The sequence below is a fragment of the Choloepus didactylus genome, chromosome 8, assembly GCF_015220235.1.
Source record: "Choloepus didactylus isolate mChoDid1 chromosome 8, mChoDid1.pri, whole genome shotgun sequence".
Lineage (NCBI taxonomy): Eukaryota > Metazoa > Chordata > Mammalia > Pilosa > Megalonychidae > Choloepus > Choloepus didactylus.
Genome location: NC_051314.1, coordinates 135983785 through 135989943, shown reverse-complemented (window position 1 = coordinate 135989943; position 6159 = coordinate 135983785). Strand labels below are relative to the sequence as shown.

General features: G+C 37.6%; 1 non-coding gene across 1 annotated transcript; it reads left to right on the top strand.

Moving 5' to 3' along the window:
- The first annotated feature begins 4798 nt into the window (after nt 1-4798).
- On the top strand, nt 4799-4985 carry LOC119543561. The gene has a single exon (XR_005218628.1). It is a non-coding gene; the product is annotated as a U2 spliceosomal RNA (small nuclear RNA).
- Nucleotides 4986-6159: the final 1174 nt, after the last annotated feature.

Here is a 6159-nt window from a genome sequence, read left to right as displayed (position 1 = left end):
TGGGACATGACTCCCAGGGGTGTAAATCTCCCTGGCAACATGGGGCTTGAGCTTGGACCCAGGTTCATAGGATTGAGAAAGCCTTCTGGACCAAAAGGGGGAAGAGAAATAAAACAAAATAAAGTTTCAGTGACTGAGAGATTTCAAATGGAGTTGAGAGGTCATTCTGGAGGTAACTCTTATGAATTATATAGATATCCCTTTTTAGTTTTTAGTTTATTAGAATAGCTAGAAGGAAATACCTGAAACTGTTGAACTGCAATCCAGTAGCCTTGATTACTGAAGATGATTGTATAACTATATAGCTTGTATGGTGTGACTGTGTGATTGTGAAAACCTTGTGGCTCACACTCCCTTTACCCAGTGTCTAGACAAATGAGTAGAAAAATGAGGCAAAAAGTAAATGAATAATGGGGGGGATGGGGGAGTGGGAGGTTTTAGGTGATCTTTTTTACATTTATTTTTATTCTTATTTTTATTTTTTGGAGTTATGAAAATGTTCAAAAATTGATTGTGGTGATGAATGTACAACTATATGATGATACTGTGAACAGCTGTTGCATACATTGGATGATTGTATGGTATAAGAATATATTTCAATAAAATTCATTTTAAAAATTCCTAACTATTATTTTTAGCAATTCTAAAAAGCTCTGCCTATAGATACAACTTTGGTTAGAATTTAAATATCACCACTGAATCTTCAAATTTCTGTAGGAAACAAATTCTGATTTATTATTTATAGAGATGTCAATCCAATTTCCATGCATTTGGCTTACTGCTTCCCTTCTGATTTAAAAAGAAAATGGCAAACTAAAAGTTATTTATTTGTTTCACAGGATTCTACTCCAATCATTTGGAATATCTGCTTTCTATCTTCTCATTCACTTCAAAATTCTCTCAAGTAATCTTAAAATGCACAGTAACTTTTATCTTGCTTTTCCCATTCTGCTTTGAATTTAATCTTCAAGATTCAGTGATTTAAGCTTTTAGTAAATGATCTTTAAGATTCTAATGCAGGAACAATTCCAAAATATAGTACTGAGGGAAACAAATTATAAACTAACATGCATATAAACATTCTGCAACTAATCACTGAAAACACATATTAATACTAAATTTGATTTCCTTAGGCTGAGATAATGCAATTGATTTTAAGTTCCAGAAATTAGCAAAGTCCCTAATACTTAGCAAGCCTGTTGCCTTTGATAGTATCATGGTAATGTTTATACTGAATGAAAAGCTTTGTGCAAGCTGGAAAAATACTTAAGTAACATTATCAGACATTATCTTTTTCTAAACCTGTAGAAAAATAACAAGCAAGCACATCAGAAACATGAAAGCCTGAGTTTCAAGAGCTGTTTTTGTCTCAAAACGGAAGAAAATCGGTAGATTTACCCGTAGTTGACATATCTTCATCATGTAGAAAGGAGGGCAAAGGGACCTGATGAAATGGGATTTCAATGAGCAGCTTGAGGAATCCAACAAAATATTTTGACCTTACGGTGTCTCCTTCAAAGGATGCCGTGCAAGTTAGTATTCTTTTTTCACATCAGACAAAACCAATCACTGTTCCAAACCAACATGGCTAGGTTGCAAGTATCAGCAACATCTGTGAATTTCTCTGCAAACCCATCAAGAGGAACAGGAGGTAATTTAACAACCAAATAAGCAAAGTAAATGACTCTACAGAGAACTCCTTTACAGAAGATGGGCTAAGGGGGTTGATGCAATCAAATTACTCAAGCTCTCCCACTGAGTTTAGTTTTCTTCTCCAAATATAATGCCAGCCTTTGTGGCTGCTGCAATTACTACCTACCCTGAACGTCCCCTCCTTCCTACCACCCATCTGCTACTCAAAGCAGGTGTCTCTACATTATCCAAACATATTATGGGCTTCCACAGCTTCTCCTCTTCGCTCCTGCTGTTTCCCCTTCCTGGAATGACTTGAGCCTGTTTCTCCCCCTGGAGACAGCATACTCATTCTTGCAAGTCCTGCTCATGATGTTATCTCCCCTTGGAAGGCTTTCTAGATCCCCTGCCTCCTTCAAGCCCATTACAGAACAGTGAGTCATTTCTTGTCTAGCTCCCTCCCTTAGAATATGGTTTTCCCAAGATGACGGACCATGTCGCCATCATCACAATCATTTCCCAATAAATGCTCATTGAATGAATAAAGATGAAGATGAAGGAGAAGTGATACATGGATTTAAGAAAGCGGTAAAGGAATTAAAAGCATTCTCAGAAATGTTGACCCCTCTTTTCATCACAACATTTAGAAACAGTCTCCTTACTTTTTTTTTTGTTCGTTGCAAATCTGATTTTTAAATTTAAAATTTAATGAAAAATTTTTAATTTAAAAAATGCTTTCAAAACCCACAAAGAGATGATTGTTGAATGCTATTATCCCTCTCTATATAAACCCATTGTTAAGAAAAGACAAAAGGAAAGACCTAGAAAAGCACCTGAACAGCTGAACTCAGCAAGAAGTCCTGCCAGTCTAAAAGGTGAATTATAGTTAATGTTATGTATATTATAAATATTTCCATCTCACACTCTGAAAATGCCAGCCCTCTGGTTAGATTAGGAAAATCCTGAAATAAGTGCCTAATTCTTTAACACTAATGATTATATGCCATTTCAAATAAAATAATATTTATATAATAATCTCTATTAATTCCCAAATGAACATTGTGACAACTGTGATCTATTGAAAAGAGCACAGGATTTGGAAGGTCTATAATCACTGGCAGTAATATCCACTTAAACAGTGTGTTAAGACCTTGGGTAAACCTCTTCACCTAAGACTCATTTTCTCATAGTGATATTAAAGCTTTATATTAATGCTTTGGTCATGGTTTCAGTATAAATATCAAATAAGGTAATATTTATGAAAGCAGTTCATATAAGTGTTACTATTAATTAAACTAGCAACTAAGCTATGTTTTATACAAGGTGATTGCAAAGGTATCTGTGCCCCAAATTCACTTTAGGATTTACTTGGGATATCATTTCCTTATAACATTTTATATTCAGTACACTAAGGCATCAATTTACAAGGGATTGCTCTAAGTACAGGTGCCCTTCAAGATCCAGAGGGTATAAAATCTACCTTCTTTGTTTTCCCCTAGATTCTCTCTTCCATCTGAGTTAATACAAAGTGGAAAAAGAAACTCCCTTCCCTGGAGCAGTGAACCCAGTCTGCTGTCACCAATAACGCAGTTTGCTTTACCAAATAGAAATCACTTCCAAAAATGATATTTAAACAAACGAGATCATTTGTGTGGCGAGTTTCACTTATCATCACATATTTATTTGTGATGTATTTGGTTGAGCAGGTTATAAAATAGCAAAATTAACAAAGCAGGAAAAAAGGATTTAAATGAATTAAATGAGCTAATCATCATAAAACACTTGTAACCGTCAGGGCATGTTCAGTAAAGATGCAGTTACATGCAATCCCTAAATCTTATTGGCTGGTAACAGCCAAATATTTACTTCTTGCTTGTGCCACATATCCAACTCAGGTCTGCAGGGCATCTGCTTATACAGACTCAGGGATGCAGCTATTGGAGCAGCTCCCATCTTGAACAAGGCTTGTCATTGCTCTCACAAGGAAACTCCTGATCCAGAACCACAGGAGTCACTTCTGCTTACAAGTCATTGGCCAGAACCAGCCTCATGGCCCCACCCAACCATTGGGAGCCAGCAGTGCCATCCTACAAGTACCTGCAGGGGGAGACAGCCAGAAATATTTGAAAAAGCATTCCCTAGTACCTAGAGCATAATCTTTCATATGTTAAGAACCATATAAGTATTGGTTGAATAAAATGTTTTCTTCTTTGTGTAAAAAGAAGGATGTATTTTGGCAGATTAAACCAATATATTTTGCTTTTCAAGTCCCTGGTTATTCCATGGCCTCCTCTCCTATTAATTAATAGCACCCAGTACCTCAAGAGGAGGACAGATACTCTCTACCTTGGAGCCTTAATCCGACTTCTTTGTGTAGGTAACAAGGCAAGCCCTTTGAAAGTTGACTTTGTTGCAAAAGTGTTGTCTGCACTCTAGAAGCCAACACCGGTGGATCTGGACCATAGCCTTTCATATCACTTAGAGGAGATAGCATAAGAAGTCCTTAGTGTAACAAGAAAGAAAGGGATGTAAACAATAAAATGTGTTATATTGCAGCAGTAAGTATAAGTAATGTGTGCCATGGAAATGGAGAAGAAAGGGCAATTCTGTCTTGATCAGGGTGGTAGTATACTGGGGTAAGTTTTCATAGAGAAGATGACATTTGAGCCAGCTTAAAAGGAAACTTTCTTTGCTCAAGCTCTTCCCTTTCTAGAATGTTCCATCTCTGCCTGGATGTTGAAGGATGAAGGATGCTGTGCAAGGACAGATGTAGAGGGTTGTAAGAAATTGCATTCCAGGTAGAAGAAAAAGCATAGTGGACATACAGGGACTATTTTGTAAAGTATTGGCAATTTTAGTGAAAAATGCATTATAGGAGAAACAATAAAAGATGTTGCTAGAAGGGAAGTTAAGGCTAGATTGTGAGAGCCGTTGTCTGCTAAAGGAATCATAGGAGGGTTTTGCTGCAGGCTGAGATATAATTAGATTTTTACTTTAGGCCAATAAGTCACAGCAATGATAAGTGCGCAGGCAAAGACAATAGTTAGGAGGCTTTTGCAATCACTTGGTCAAAAGATGAGGACGACTTGAAACTAGAGTAGCACAACAAAAGTGGAAAAGAGAGAATGTGTTTGAGAGACATTCAGAAGTAGAATCCAAGTAACGTTTCGCTTCTCGGCTTTTTGGCTAAGATCAAGTGTATTGTCTGTTCTTATCAGTTTGGTATCTGATGCATCCTCTATCCGAGAACAGCATATTGAATGGATTTTTAGAGCAGGGAGGTGGAGTGGGAGCTTGCTTGGTCCACTCCACGCATCCAAATGGTATTGTAGTGCCTCCAGGAATCATTTTCCAAACTCTTTAGGGATATATTTCAAAACCCAGATTTTCTTTCTATCTATCTTAGGAGTCTAGTAGGGTGCTTATGCCATACATATAGCAGGGTCTGGGACAAAACCTGTAATTGAACACCACACTAAGTGGAATAAAGATTATAGATTCAGTTTACTTCGATGCTGAGTTTTGTCATCAAACTTTTGAAAAACACTTGCAGTTTTCCAAAGTTTGGGATTTTGGGAATTGTGATTAAAGAATGGTGTACTGTGCTAAATTTCTCCCACCTCTGCTCATTAAGAAACTTGCTGACCTTGATTTCATTTTCCAAGTAAACTTTCCTAGTGATCAAAGAATGAAGTGAAAAGCTAATGATCATGATTCAATAGTTTGGCAGTAATATTTACCAGAGTAAATTCGACCCTTACCTTCATATTAAGAAATAAATCTATTTGACTGTCCCGTTGACATCTCCAATGTATGTCTAAAGGCTTATAAAATTTAACATAACCAAAACTGAACTCCAGGTTTCTTCTCACCTGTTCAGCTCACAGCCTTTCCCGTCACGGTGAAAGAGCATCATCACCTGTTCAGCTGCCCAGGAAAAAACTACAGGACTCACCACTGATTCCTCCCATCTGTATTATGTGTGGTTTTGTGCTATCCTTTGAAAAGTCTTTCTCTTTCCAAGATTATTCTTACAATTCCCACTCCTTATCTGATGTACTAGAACTCAAGTCAACCATCAGCAAATCCTCTCTCTCTCTCATCAACCACTTCTGTGCGTAATTGTCTTCACCTTCTTGGATCTCTTCTGAGGATCTGTGTTACCTGCAGCCCTCTCGGCAAGGGCTGTATCCTCTCCCATACACCTCATGTCACTGGGTCTCAAGGCTACATTAGCACCCTCCTCACTCCATAAGGCTGCCTCCAAATAATCCTCTCTCCCCCTTCCCTCAAACTCCCTAGGTTTGAATTTTATGTCATTGGATAATACTTTCTCTGCCCCCATTTCTCTTCCTTGTGGTCATCACTCAGTGTCCCCTGGGACATTCCCCCCAATTCCTTGAAATTTTTAGTTCTTCTTTTATTGGTTACTCTCTGTACACTATTCCTCTCATAATTCATTATGCACATAAATGATCCTTCTCATTTGCTCAGTTCGTCAACCTTCCTCTCCCACAGTTTTCGTGT